The sequence below is a fragment of the Microtus ochrogaster genome, chromosome 7, assembly GCF_000317375.1.
Source record: "Microtus ochrogaster isolate Prairie Vole_2 chromosome 7, MicOch1.0, whole genome shotgun sequence".
NCBI classification, from domain to species: Eukaryota; Metazoa; Chordata; class Mammalia; order Rodentia; family Cricetidae; genus Microtus; species Microtus ochrogaster.
This window is the reverse complement of record NC_022014.1, coordinates 10532575-10548621: the sequence shown is the minus strand read 5'-3', so window position 1 is coordinate 10548621 and position 16047 is coordinate 10532575.

The following is a 16047-nucleotide window of genomic DNA, read 5'->3' as shown; positions in this document are numbered from 1 at the left end:
CAGGCCTGGTCTTGCAGAGGTTGCTGGCTCAGGCCTGGTCTTGCAGAGGTTGCTGGCTCAGGCCTGGTCTTGCAGAGGTTGCTGGCTCAGGCCTGCTCCTGTGGAGGTCACTGGCTTCTCAAGGTCTCCTGACTAACTTTTTCATCTACATTCACTCTCATAACCACATACAAATGTTCAGGAAGGATCCACATTTAAAAGTGCATGTGGTGTTTGTCTTTCTGAGGCTGGGTCACCTCGTTCAATATAAGACTTTACAGTTCCACGTATTTTCCCATAATTTTTGTAGTTAATCTTTTCTTAATTGCTGAGCAAATACACTCTTCTATAGATTCACATCTCGACTGGTTCTACTTCTTCACTAGGGCATCATTTTTAAAGCACACAGAGAATATTCTTGTTTTGTTTTGTTTTTGAAACAGGGTTTCTCTGTGCAATAGCCTGGACTGATCTGGAACTCATGAAGCTGACCTTGAACTCACAGAGATCTGCCTGGCTTTGCCTCCCAAGTGCTGGGACTAAAGGTGTACACCACCATGCCTGGCTTGAGAGAATATTCTTGCACACAGCATTCTACTGACAGGGGCTCTTAAGGTAGTCTTTGGCACTTTCAGTGCTCAGATTTTGTGTGTTTTGCATTTGTGAAGAATGTATTTAGGTTGTCACCGTCTTTGTGAGTTCATATGAGCATCAACACCCATGACTCTGGGAGACATTGTATCCTCGGAAGCATCTACAACCTCTGGCTCTTAAAATCTTTCCACTCCCTTTTCTACATAAATATCCAAGCCTTGAGGAAAGGAATTTGATATTCCTGTTTAGGGCTGAATCCTTCAATGTCTCTCATGATCTGAACATTGTCTATTTGCCATCACAACCTCTCACCAGTTTTAGAACCGTGTGGTGAGCACTGGGTGCTGGTTAATGACTCAGACCCTTGCTCGTGTCCACAGATGAAGAGCTGTTGCTCTGCCTACAACCTTCTCCTTTCCTCCTTCTCCAACCAATGGTCCATTCCCCTCTCTTCTGTGCTCACAAGCCCCATGAGGACCCTTTCACAATTTCACAACAGAAACCTGGTGACACTCTCTCACTGATGGAGGGACAGGAGCCTGCTTCACTTATTTCCAAGAAAGTGCTTGGTAAGTTTTGATGGATGGGTAAGTGGAAAGTCAGAAGAAAGCAGACCAAACTCCAGAACTTGGTTCTAATCTTGCATCAACAATTAAATTGCCGTGTATCTACAGGTAGATGAATTGACCTGAGTCTGAGTCTTCTTCATAGGCTTGTGATTGAAAACCATTGAAGTTCTCTATTCAGCTCTGGGTTTTATGATTCTCTCCTCTTTCTCCTCTCTCTCTCTCTCTCTCTCTCTCTCTCTCTCTCTCTCTCTCCTCTCTCTCAATTATAATTGTCTTTGTAGAAATGATATTTGACTACCTTAAATCACTAAATTCAGAAAGCTGCAAAGAAGTACTTACCCTAAATCCTGCTCTGCAGAATAACTGTGGAAAAACAATTGGGAGGCTCTGCCTGTGCACCTTCTCCTAAGCATAGAGCTTGTGATACTAACAGGAAGCAGATTGACAGACAGAAATGAAGTCATAAGACTGATCTCAGTATCCTAGCTTCATCTGGGATACAGTATTCCATAATGTTTATCTTGGATGAAGCGTAAAAATGAAGAAATTGAAGTAAAACTAAAGGAATTGCTGTAATGTAAAGTTCTATTATTCCAGCATTAAGCCTTATGAGGGTAGTCCAATAGATAGCAGTGGTGGGGAGGTTCCAGAGTGGAGGACAGAGAAAGCTTCTCAATTCTGAGCAGGAAACCCATACCCTGGCTGGAAGAACATGCTGCAGGGGCCTGATGAGACTGCTTGGTGGGCTGGTGAAGGCGTGGCGAGTACCAGATGTTCAGCCTTGCGCTGGAATTGATGAGAGCAGTACTGACCCAGACTACCCTGAGTCTACTTCCTGAGGCTGTCACCGGTGCTGTTAAAAATTCAGCTGAGGACACGGACAACCTGTTCTATGAGCCCCAATCCTGAAGAACTGACATCTCTGGCCACCTGACAGATCCACGCAGTAATCCAAAGCGATTGAGGGCAGACAGAGGGGACTTCCTGACAGATGTGGAGACGGTGCCCTGACTTGTTTCTGAGGCTTCTGGAAATAATTGACTAATTTAACTGTGGTTGGTCCTTGCCCACCCCAGTCTCAGTTCCTCTCCACTTATGCAGAGAGATGAACTCGGGTTTTGTGGTTGTATTTATCAGAGGATAGGGCAATTGTGACAAGAATCAAATATGTCTTGACTAATTAAATAAGAGCAAAGGTGTGGGGTCACAGGACGGAATACCAGCCATGCTCTTTGAGGGATTTAGACAAGGAAACAGGTGGCAATGTTGCAGAATGATTCAACTCTCAAAGACCTATATTTAAATCCAGGAGTTAGGGACCAATCATTGCAATGCTCACTGTATAAGCGTGAGAACTTGACTCTGATCCAGTGCTGTGATGCATGTTTGCTATTCCGGGACTGGGGATACGGAAACAAGCAGATACCTGAGGCTCACTGGCCAGCCAGCCAACTGAACTGGTAATCCCAAGCCCAATGAGAGACACTGTCTCAAACAAACAAAAAAGAAACAGGACTTGGGGTTCTAGAGACCCAGGGTTGGACCAGTCCTGAACCAAAGTCAGTGCAATGCTCAGAGCTCTTAGAGAAATTTCTTTGTTCAGTGGTGGTGGCTAACACAGAAACTCAAAAGTGAAGCAAGTATATAGAAGTGTGTGTGGAGTACTAAGTCACAAGTGGGTACATCTTTATCACACCCCTTCCTCAAGGCCCAGGGGCCATTGCAGAAGACGGAGCAGAAAGGCCACATGAGCCAGAGGTTGGAGGGGACTAACTGTATCTTCTGGACAGGACATGACAGCTACACTCAGGAGCTCACAGCAGCTGTGGTCACCGCACAAGACATGCACAAGATCTAGCTGGTCAGCATGGAGGGGGAAGGAGCTCGTCAGCCCCCACCCCACCACTGAGGTGTTGTGGAAAGTTGGTGGCTTCTTGGAGAGGGAGTCAGCTTTCTTCAAGTATGTGGCTCCTTGTAGGTTGACAATGCTCCAGTCGATGATCTTACGCCTTGGAGTACATGCACAGCACAAGCTGGAGGCCATGGGATCAGTAAATTAAAACAAATGGGGGGGGGGGGAGTTGCTGCTCTTTAAAGTAAGATGGCCGTGCTCACAGGGCTAGGACTAGGGCCTTGACTAGCGGTGCCATGAAACTCATGCCCATGTCAGAAGCTCTTTCCAATCACCATCGCTCTTCCCTCCCACCCAGTTTTGCCTTCCTCAGGAAAGAAGACAGCCAGGTGTCATTTGCTGAAAGGGTTAAAGTTTTTATATGACTTTTTACAAATAAAGTTCTATACATTAAAGGAAAAATCAAATTACTATAAACCTTTATTATTGAAGATTTACATCTATAAGAATATTATTACAGACTCATGTTAAAGGCTTAAAAAAAATAAGGTGATAGCCCTTGAGTAACAGTGTCTGAGACTGACCTGTGGCCTCCATGTACACACACACACAAACACACACACACACACACACACACACACACACACACACCAGGGTCTGCTTTTGACTAGCTATGCAAACTTGGACAAGCATAGTGACATTTTGTGACTCAGTTTCTCACTGTGAGATGCATATGACCAGAGTAATGACTGCTGATATCTACAGCGTGTGTGTGTGTGTGTGTGTGTGTGTGTGTGTGTGTGTGTGTGTGTGTGTGTGTAGCAGCTACTAGACACGGGGCTCTCAGCAAAAGGATGTCTTAATGGAACCTAATGTAAATCTGAATGATCTTTCTGAACCCCAGTCTTATTGACAGTCATAGTACCTGACCTGAAGAGTTTAGGTGTTAGGCTAGGGGCTATGAAACAGTTCTGGGACTGGAGAGAGACTACTAACCATCTACTAAAAGGGTACAGAGACTTTGCAGAGCAGTAGGAGCTTAGGAAGTGGCTGCCCCAAAGAGCTGTGGCTTCAGCAGAAGAATTACACCCCAGAAACTCACAGTAGTACAAGAAAGAAGCAAGAGATCAATAGTCGCTGCCCAACCCCAAAGAGTAAGAAGCCTTGTGGTGATCTGACCTGGGGGTTCAGTGCTCAGAGCATAGAGAAAGGTGAGGAGGGTGGGGGTGGGGAGATGGGGGTGGAGGGTATGGAATGGGGTGGAGGGTGAGGGGCAGGGGATGGAGGATAGAGGGTGGGGACTGAGTGGTGGGGGGTGTGGAATGGGGGTGGAGAGTGGAGGGTGGGGGCTGAGGTGGAGGGTTGAGGCTCTGCTCAGCTCAACAGATGCCATCCTGTTTTCTCTTCTTTATGATAGCAGGGTGGTTGTCTTACAGATGAAGGAGTTGAGTCTCCATCAGCTTAGAATCTTGGAATAAATGGCATAGCTGTGACAAAATGCTTGACAGAAGAAATGTCTTCCCTTAAGGATGGAAGCATTATTTTGGCCTATTTGAGGGTGCCGTCATCATGGGGAAGGCCAGTGGCAGGAATGGGAGGCAGCTGTTCACATTGCTTCAGGGACTCTTAGAAGCACTGTCCACCTGCATCGCGTTCATGCAGACCTCAGTCCTCAAGGAGCACTCTTGCCTGCTCTCTTGTGCTCAGCAGACTTGCTGTGTTACAGCTTGTATTACACTTCATGGCAAATACTCCCCGCCTCTCCAATTATACTACGAGATCTCCCGGGGCACTGGCTGGAAATTTTTCTAACCCAGTATCCCTGCCACTTAAGTACATGTTCTAGTACAGGAAAGGGGATAAGAGATATTTGTTAAATGACCCAAAGAGTAGATTGATAAGAAGGAGAAGGGGAACCCTGAAGCTCAACGGAGGAGTAGGGAGATTTCACTGAGCAAAATCCACCAATGGGCATCCCCTCAGTCAGCTCTGATCTCAGTTTCTTTCTGGTCCTGCTGTTTAGAGCAGGCCAGGCAGGACTGCCATCCTTCACTCTAGAGTGGGTGGCACAGGGTGATGGCAGGCAGGTTTGCAGAAAGTCCCAAGTGGCAGATTCTGTTAGGTTGTGCCATTGATATTCCGCGGTATGTGGTGGTTTCAGCCTCCTGCCTGAAAACACCAAGGGGTTGTAAATCACCCTGCTACAGCTGTCCAAGCGATAAGTGCCTGGGAACTGGGGAGGCCACAGGGACAGGCTCTGTTCTGGGGAGCTGTGCAAGCCTATTTCTAAGGTTCAGCAGTTTATGCTGAAGTGCCTGGGGTTGGCTTAGCTCTCAAGTCTACAAGAATCAAACAACATTTGCTCTTACAGTGGCAGCAGTGGGGAAAAGGTCCGGGCAAATGTCCTGGGAGAGTAGATACTTCAGCCCTCAGGAGGTGTGGCCACTTGATGAAGAAATCTACTTCTAAGCCACCCTTGACTTTGGGAAAATTGCTTAAACTTCTTCATTCCATTCTGCTCATCTGTAAAGTGAAGAAAGATTAAATAAATAAACACCATAAAAACTCATATACAAGAGTGCCCAGAGTAAGGTGGCTACTTGCTAATGTCAGTTTAATCACAATAAGCATTGTCACTATCACCACTACCATCATATATAATTATTAACATCATCCCCAATCATTATCACCAATATTGTCATCATTACCACCACTTTCAGCACCAGTACCATTATCTATCTGTCTGTTTGTCTATCTATCTATCTATCTATCTATCTATCTATCTATCTATCTATCTATCATCCCTCTATCTTTCTATTTACCTATAAACCCACCTATCATCAGCATCAGCATCACTGTTACCACCATCTCCACTCTAACCACCACTACCATCATCACCCCACTACCATTATCATACATCATTATCACCTCCTCTTCATCTTCATCACTATCACCACCACCACTGTGACTACTCCCATAAACATCAATACCAACATTGTTATCATCACTGATTATGGTCATTACATTATCTTCTTCAAACAATTATAATTGTGTTACATGCAAAGATTTGTACTAGGCATGAGAACTTCTGGAGCTGCAAATCTATGATGTCAAAGAGAAAGTCAACCACACAGACATCCATAGAAAGAAGGGAATAAAAACTTCCAAGTGTGGACTGACTTAAAAGAAGGGTCAAAGGGAGAACTAGGGAAGGCAGACTAGATGATATTGCCAGAGGTCTAAGAAAAGCATGCAGACTCAGACCTGGAAGATAACTTCTGGACCCTCCATGATCCTACACAAAGCCTGTTTAAGGTATGAAAATAGAACTGATAGCCTCAGAAAGTTCTTAAAATAACTCATGGATATAGCAGATTCCTGACCTCAACACACTCTAACGTATGTTCTAAGTTGGTGGACTCCCCTGTAAGCTTCCCTCCTTAATACGCATAGGAATAAGGATAGCACCAGATGGATAAATCCCAGGTTAATTGGTCTTGGATTCCTTCTACCCACAAAAGCTCAGAAGAAGAAATACATGCTCCTCTGTTCCCAGTCTGCAAAATGTGCTTTAGTCTTCATCTACACTACAGGGTGTGCAGGATTGATAGCTCTCCCAGAACTGGTTTCCTTTTTATGTGCCTAGCATTATTCCAGGCAGTAAACATCTGGGCTCCTGCTAAATCATCATGGTAGCTGCGGGAAAGAAACACTGCAGCTCACTTTGTAAGTGAGAAAAATCAACTCAGAGAGTTTAACTGGCATATCCAGGGCCACACAAATGTTGAGTGACAGAAGCAAGATCCAGAGTCCACTCTGATGAATCCTAAACAGTCCAGCATTAACAGTCAGGCAAGGTAGTTACTGTAGTTACATTACAAGTTGCAGAACCCATAGAAGGCAGGATTCTGAGCATGTCTGCGAAGAAGAATCTGGATTGGCTTCAGTGACATGGTGAGATTCACCACAAATGCCAGTGGTCTCATTCCTTGGACGAGGGACCAGTAGGAAGGAGAAAGTGAGCTGAGGACCAGCACTCTTTTCTCTTGGCTTTCTCATGGAGGATGCAGTGCGACCATGACGACCAACTGCATCATGCTCTGGCCTCCATGACTTCTCCACCACAATGAACTGTATTTGCAAACTGTGAGCCAAAGAAAATGATCTTCCTAAAGCTTTTTAAAAGGTATGAGTGTGCATGCGTGAATGCATGTGTGAGTGTGTGTGCCCATTGGGTCTAGTAGAGAATTTTGGATTTCCTGGCAATGGAACTACAGTTGACTGTGAGTGCTGGGAATCAAATTCAGGTTGTCTGTAACAGTAGTGTGTGCTTGTTACTGAGCCCTAGTCCCAGCCCTTGGAGTACCTTTCTCCAGGTATTTTGTCATGGCAACAAGAAAGGTAGTGGATAGACCACAAACATGGGCATCTGTACAATTTTAAAGTAACTTAAACTTAATAAGGTTAAAATTTTAATTCCGAGTCATACTGACTACATTTTAAATGTGGTTAGTGGTCATTTAGTTGAAAGTAGAGACATGTACCATTTCTGGGAACATAATCAGCACCTGGCTGCCTCTGGTGTCTTCAGAAGATCAGTCTTATTTCTGCTGTAGCTTTGCAACATCGTATTTAAGATGCTCCTGAGACCCACAAACCTACCCTCATAAGGTTGCCACCAGAAATAATCCATTTGGAAGGCAATTAAGCAATATGAATCGTGAAAGGTGTGATTAATCAAAGCACACGGCAGAGAAAGAAGCCATGAAATGTGACAGCTGCTGCAAATCCAGAACCTGGGCTACGAACAGAGCAGGAATGCCCAGGTGAGCTCCCATCCCCAGCTCCACACGACCCTTCCTGACCTCAGCATCACAGACTTCTGCCCCACAATATTGCTGTACAGCTTTCAACCACAGCTCTGGAGTTTGCCTCATCCATTCTTTCCTAAATACCAGGTTTGGACACGGGTCTGGGACAGCTGCATGCCAGCACTCCCTGCTGCAGGATATTGCGGACGATCTGTTGGTAGCTTTTGTTCTGGTCATAAGAATTAGGTTCAGGTCCATCTTGGCATCTCTCTGGAATCTGGCATGAATCTTTCAGTTGCTTTGGACGTTGGTCCTGGACCATGTGGGAAATGAGTCCTCACAGTGTGTTTGTAATGAGAAAATGAGAAGATGTGTACTAAATCCCCCTTGAGCCTCAAGGTACTTTCCCCCTGAATGTCATTGCTTCATTTGAACTTCCTGACATCTGTTATAACTCCGGTGAATGCCAGATGATTAGTGCAGAGAATAGAGACTCACTCCACCCATCTGAGAACCCATTTTTGTGTGTTGGCAAGTGGGCACAGGTTAGAACGTTCATGTAAGTGGGAGCAGCTACCAGGGGTAGAGAGAGAAGAGTGTTTGCAAACTCCTTACCAATCCTTTTCCTATACTGATGATATTCCCACCCTGGGCAAAGTGTGAATCCCATCACTGTTACAGCCTGAAGGCAGAGTAAACTTTCCCTATTCAAGGCCAACATTAAAGGCAAGAGACTGTCCAGTGAACATTCCTTATACGCTAGATGATTGACACCTATACCCATTTCCTAGGGCACACTAGTGACAAATGCAAGAAGAGGAAATTAAGCCAATGCTTTCCTGACTCTGAGAGAGACTTGCAACTTACTGTTTCTACAAGGCAGCAGCATTTTGTAGTTTCTAATGGCTAAAAAGAGGTGGAGGAAAAAGGATGCTTCAGCTGTCCATAGCAGGCAGGCTCCTGCTGGGATCCCAAGGGCTGGTCCATGTGCTGTTTGACTATAAGCCCCTGGTCCCTCCACCTAAATGGAGGAAGAGTCATTTTCAGAACAGAGCCTCCAGGATGGAGGATAGACAGGCAAAGACTGGAGGCTCTCCCAAAAGCAAAGGGGTTTTCCTTCATTTTATCCTCACAGTTCCATATATTCACCATTCAGCTACATTTAGCTGAATTTTTCAATGAAAGCACTGTGAAGGAACTTAAATTAAGTGAAGAATTAGTCTCAAGTATTTGGGGGCAAATATTACCACCCTTCCCTGAGTAGAAAAGAAACTAAAGCCCCACATTGACATTTTTGAAAGATCAGGCTAATTTGTTTCCTGTGTTCAACACAATACGGTGCCCTCTTCTTCCTCCTCTTCTTCCTACTCTTCTCTCTTTCCCACAAACTTACATGTTAGATACTGGACAACCCTCAGTGTGGGGCAAACGGGTAAGATTTATGATAAGCATTATTGCCCAAGTCCTGATCTCGGTTGTGTCTACTTTCTCTGGTCAGTCATGAATTTCTATGCTGTGATCATTTTGATCCTCTGAACAAGGTGTCACTCTGCAGCCTAGGATGACCTTGAATTCACAGTGCTCCTTCCTCTACCTCACAACTGCCAATGGTTGCTTTTCACGATAGCCTTAGCAGTGCAATGCCATTTTTTTTTCAAGCAATTGTAGCATCCTCTGCCTCTGCAGTGATACCCAGTGGCGGCTGACTAATTTTATAACACTTCTTTAGCATAACATAAAATGTATCACAATAAATATTATGTGAACTCATTTTGTTGGCATTTTCATTTTCACTACCACTGGACTGCAAGCTGCTGCAGGACAAGGTCATTGTTTATGTCCCCTGCCCTAGGAAGAGATGCTAAATAAATATTTGTCAGTGAACAAAGCACAGAGGAGGCACAGAAGAGCTGACTGTGTCCATGTATGTTCACATGTGTGCTGACCACGTCCGTGTGTGTCCACATGTCTGCTGAGCATACTGTGTCATGTGTGTCCACATGTGTGCTGACCATGATGACTGCATCTGTGTGTGTCCACATGTCTGCTGAGCATGCTGACTGTGTCCATGTGTGTTCACGTGTGTGCTGCCCATGCTGGCTGGGTCCATGTGTGTCCACATGTGTGCTGAGCATGCTGACCATGCCCATGTGTGTTCACATGTGTGCTGACCATGTTGATCCCAAACATCAGACGAGAAAGATGTGATGTCCACAAAGAAGCAGATAAAAAAAGGCAGATATGACTATGGAAAAATTAAGCTACCAAACACAAGCTCTCTAATCAACAAGTATTTAATGTGTAATTTGTGAAAATAAATTCTATCTGCTGTGGAATAATCCTCGTGTACACTGTAAAGATTTGCCACTCAAATTGCTTAATGAAACGCTGACTGGCCAGTAGCCAGGCGGGAAGTATAAGTGTGGGCGACCAAACTAAGGATGACAGCAAGAAGGGCAGAATTGGGAGTTACCCACCAGCCAGGTACAGAGGGAGCAGGAGATGAACATGCAATAATAATAAAGGAACTGACATATGGGTTAATTTACATGTAAGAGTTAGCTAGCAATAAGCCTGAGCTATTGGCTGAGCATTTATAATTCATATTCAGCCTCTGAGTCTGTTATTTGGAACCTAATGGTCAGGAGAGAAACATCCATTTGCATCTCTCATTTTTTGACAATTATTTGAAATGCATTTCATATGCATTCACTCATTTGATGCGCCATTCCTGCCATATGTGTAAGGTGTCATTGGCCTTTTAAAAAAATAGATATTGATGAGAACAACAACAATCTGTACAGAGGTTAGGGAAATTATTCCAAGCCACATGTCTGGTCTAGCGGCCTCAATTTTACCCACTATCCACTAGTATCTTCCTAGCATGAAAACCAGCCATTTATAGCTTTCTCGAAGTGATCAGACTGTCAAGGGCTTCATTTCTGTCTTGCTGCTGTGATAAAACACCTGGACAAAAGCGACTTAAGGGAGGAACGGTTTATTTTGGCTTATAGTTCAGAAAGGGTGCAGTCCACCATGGTGGGGGAAGATGCAGCAGCAGCCAGGGAAAGCATGGTGGTGGAACCCACAGAAGAAGAGAAAATGAACGGTTTTCTCAAGAATGGCTCCCCCTCCTTCCAATCCACTCTTCCTTTCACTCTCCCAGCTTTAGGTGCATTTTACCACCCGTGGTTTCCTTTTTAACACCTTGTTAAAGCTCTCTTGACAGTCTGGTTTTCCCCTTTTGTTATTTAAAGCCACCACATTATGGGATTTGGTGGGGACGCTGCACCTGAGCTCTTAGAATCTTCTCTGTTCTATTCTTTTCCTCCAGGGCCCCCACATCATTCTCTGCACAGAGAAAAGGCACTGCGATGAGGCTGAGTGACAGATGTGGTCCTCCAGCTGCTGGCAGAAATCACAGTGACTCAGGGGAAAGGGAGTGAACCCTTAGGAGGCCCTAGGAAGGTACACCGTGAGTGATGCCTAGCTGCAGGGTGTGATTGCAAAGGGGCGGGACTGGAGACAATGTGGTCATGGTGGACATGTGTGGCCTGAAGCCCAGAATGCTCTGATTGCAAGAGGTTAAGAGTTAAGTTCACAGAGCTTGCTGTCTTATCAAAGCCATGTGACCAGAATGCAACAAAGGTAAAAAAAAAAAAAAAAAAAAAAATCTTCACTTAGATTCTTTAAAGTCAAACTTGCTCTTTCCCTGTCCAAGTAGACTGCACAAAACAATGGGTTTCACTGTGCCGTTTCCATACGCGCTTGTAATGCACTTTGATTAGATGCACACCCACCCCCCCACCTCTTGACTCCTTTTGTCCCCCTCCCCGCTCTGCCTGGTTCCCTTCCACCCAGTTCACTTTCTCGATAGATAGTTCATTGACTGTCTCCATTACTTAATCTTAAACTTGACATGATTTATGACTTCTAGCTCTTAATTCAGCACTGGATTTATTAAAGCCTCATAGGAAGTAAATATTTATGACATACATCTTAAATTTATTGGTTTGATGCTTTTTTCAAATCTTAAATCAGTTTATTTCAGGCCATTTTAGACTGCTTCACATGGTTTACAACAACAATTTTTGTACTCCAAAGCATTTTTAATTGCTATTGTATATTCATGGTGCAAGACTTTGGGGGTCTTCTTTACCTGTGTGCCACTGTCTACGCTAACCCTGCTAAGACCCTACTGCTCTACACTGTGCGTCCTCAGTGTGCCACTGTCTACGCTAACCCTGCTAAGACCCTACTGCTCTACACTGTGCGTCCTCAGTGTGCCACTGTCTACGCTAACCCTGCTAAGACCCTACTGCTCTACACTGTGCGTCCTCACTGTTCCACCTCTCTTTGCTTTCCCAAATAATCCCAATCCTACTCTCGTGTCATCTTTATTTTAGCTTCCAACTGAATTTAAATCAATTCCACCGAAGTCAAGTCCAGTTTTACCCTGAGAAAATAAAACTAATAAGCTTTCCGGAAGAAGGTACTCATGCTGTTTCAGGTCTCAGATGGTAGCTGATGGGAGCCAGGCCACTCCAACTCCATCCCTACGAAAGGCAATTTGTCTGATTAGCTGTCCCCTGACCTGAGCTGAGGCCTAGGTGATCACTTGAAAGGGGAGGTCATGAGTTTGCTTGCTTCCCTATGCTGAAGAAACAAAATGCCATAAAACCACGCTTGAAGACAACAGATGTTTGTTGTCATCCAGGCTCAGAGTGTTTGCAGGGTCCTGATCCCTCTGGAGGCTCCAGGGAGAATCTCCCCTGGTACTTTCCTGGACTGTCATACAGAAACCTGAGCATTCCCGGGCCTATATCTGCATTTTTCCAATTTCTGTCTCCATTGTCACGCAGCTCCCCAGTCTCCTGCCTAGAGCTCACAATATAAACCAAGCTGTGTCTTGAACTGGAGTATCAATCTCCCTGCCCCTGCTTCTTCAATGCCCAGGTCACAGGAATGCAACAGCACCTGGTTTTCTCTCTTTATTAGGATCAAGAACCCACCCACTCGTCTGGCCTCATCATGATTATTGCTACAACTTTTCTTCTGTCAAATACGTTCCGTTCATAGTGGTTTGGATTAGAATTTGGACATATCTTTGGGGAGGAAGCAATTGAACTAACAATAAGAGGCAACCAGACTTTCCAGGTGTCTTTGCTCTTGGTGTGATCTCTGAATTAACTAAGGACTTGACCAACATTGGGGATGGCTTGGTTGGTAAAGTGCTCACAGAAAGCAAACATGGGTATTGAGTCCAGTCTCCCTAAAAGCCAGGTCCTGCCATGTTCACCCATCATCCTAGCACTGGAGGGAAAGGAACTGGCAGATCCGGGAAATTTGATAGCCAGTCAATCTAATCAAATCGGTTAGTTCCAGATTCAGTGAGAGAGGCTCTTTCGAAAAACAGAGTGGAGAGTGATTGAAAAAGACACTTGACATTGGGTGCTGGCCTGCCCACACACGCGTGTGCGCACACAGAAAACAATCCAAACCCCTATTTGAGCAGACAGATCCCAGGAACCATGACTGCAGAAGGGATAGCATAGCAGACGGGCCAAGGATTGTTCTCACTGCACACAATCCACTGGACTGCCAGCTGTCTCTACACTTCTGCACTTAATTGAATCTTTTAACACCTCTTTGTGATGGGTGACAACGCTCTTCTCTTCAGCATCTGGCAACCCCCTAAAGAGCACCAGTTACCCACTGTCTCACCAAAGGGTGAGACAAGACATGGAGATGCTAATGGGACTCAGGACCTCCGCAGGCCACCAGCTACTGGTGGCAGCTGAGCCGTGATGACCTACTTGCTTCCTTGCTGTGAGAACCAACGTTTTGCCAACATATGAGTCATAAGCAGTAGCGTCCTTTCCTATAAAGTAAGAAACTATCAAGGGCTTAGGTTTTCCCTGCTTTGAGTGCCTTTCACATTCAGATGCAGCCTAAGTTTGGCTATTCCTGCTGCTTCCTCCTGCCTCTCTGTGGACAGCAGCAACATGCAGTTACCATGACCTCTGCAAGTTGGACTTCTTCAGAAGATGGGGATCTCCATAGGGACAGCAAGCTTCCCTAAAACCATCTTTAATTCCATGACATATGGCATGCCCTAGATATACCTAGAACTGCTGGGGGAATTTAAAAACAATGATCCTGGCTGTGGCAGTGTGTGTCTCTCCAGAAAGGCAAAGACAGGCAGATCCAGGAGGCTGATGAGAGAGCCAGTAGCTGACTCAGCGGGATTCAAGCTCAGAGACAAACCCTATCTCAAAAGTATGAGAGCAGGGGAGCGGCTCAGTAGGTAAGGGTGGGGATATGAGTTCAGGTCCCAGCAGTGTCTGTAACTCTAGCTCCAGGGGATCTGACGCCTTTGACCTCAGCAAGCATCTTCAGACTTTGTAAACAAAACCACACACAGACACACACCAATACACAAAAATTAAAGATAAAGTAAATCCTTTAAAAAAAATGGAGTGATTGAAGAATACACCTCCACATACTCAGGCACAAGTGAGCACATGTGCACATGTGTGCGAATACATGTATGCATACACCACACACAAAACAGATGCTTGCGTTTATCCTCAAAGATCAGGATTTAGTGGCCTGGTACGTGACTGAGGTCCACATTTTAAATCACACGGGTAACTCTGATATGGATACATTCAAGAATGAGAACCATTGCTGGGGCATCCAGCAGAATGCACTGATTTCTGTCATGTAGCCCAGGTCCTGTGTTTTGAAATTGATATACACTGTTTTAGTCAATCAAACACCCACCCTCAAAAGTAGCAGTCATCCTTGACCTGATTTTTACAGGATTAGAAAATGAAGCTTAAGGAAGTCTAGCGACCTAAGGAACACCACCCAGTTAGGAAAAAGACAGTCAGGCTGCAGACTGTTGCCACCTGGGCCTCTGTGAGGTACCTCCTTCATCATGCTCTCTGCCTCCCTCTGTTGGTCTGTGGGAGACGTTCTGTGCATCATCACTGGAAGAAGAAATGAACTGCCCAAATCTTACCTTGACATTTCCTGCAGGTCACAAGGTTTCTAGCTGTGTCTTTACCTACCACTGCAAACTGGATACCAGTGCCTTTATCCTGTCTTACACCGCAGGACTTCATCTCTGTCCCAGGCTGCTTGGGAGTGTGTTGGTGACCAAGTGACCCAAGCTCAGAGATGCTTCAGCATTCCTTACTCCTAGTCCACCACCTTCTGCCTGATAGTCTGTCAGGAAGTACGACCCAGGTGAGGCTTCAGGGAAGGGAGACCCTTGAGCCCATTTATGTGACATGCCCCTCAAACTCAGTTCATATGCAAGCCAGCTGGGGCGTCTGTTGAGATAGATACTCCAATTCAAAAAAGCCAGGACAGCCCCTGACATGTGGACACTGCTGACCCACAGACCTCACATTTAGTAGACAGACAATGGAGGACTCTCAGACAAGACAGCACATCAGATAGAGTCGAGAATGACACTGTTCCTACTTAGAGCCCTTGTTTATACCCATGCCTAAGCCGTTTGTGTCCTCTGTACCTCAAAAACAGAGAGTCATAGGGAGACAAAGCCCAAGTCCATCTCAAGCCCTGCCTGGATCCCTGCTATATACATGTGCTAAGTAGGTTACAAATACCCCCGCAGTGGCTAATCTTGGTTGTCAACTTTACTATATCCGGAATTAGCTGAAACACAAGCTGCTGAGCTCACCTGTGACCAGATTATCTGAAGCAGGAAGACCCACCCTACATGTGGGTGGCACCTTCTGCTAGCAGCCCAGATAAGAGAACATGGAAGGAGGACATGCTTTTCCTTACTCTCGACGGCAAGTGTGTCTATCCCGGTGCTCTGACATTCTTCCACTGCTCTTAGAACCAGCTTCCTCAGGATTCTGATGTCCACTGCAGCAGCTCCTCAGGAATCCTCCACACCTTCAACACCACATGGGGACAGCTGTGACATCCGGCCCCATGGGCTGAGCAGCTGCAGGATTCTCAGCCTCTCCAGTGTAGAAAGCTATTGTTGGACTACCCTAATCGCATCCTGTAAACCAATCTGATAAACCCTTTTGATTTCTACATGTATATGTATCTATTCATCCTATTGGTTCTGTTCTTTACAGAACCCCAACTAATACAACCCCTCCCCGCAAACATCACTGTTAATCCCACACTGCAAAGCCAAGTACAACAGCCAGTACATAATATATGCTTAGTAAAGAGGTGATGAGTTTACTTG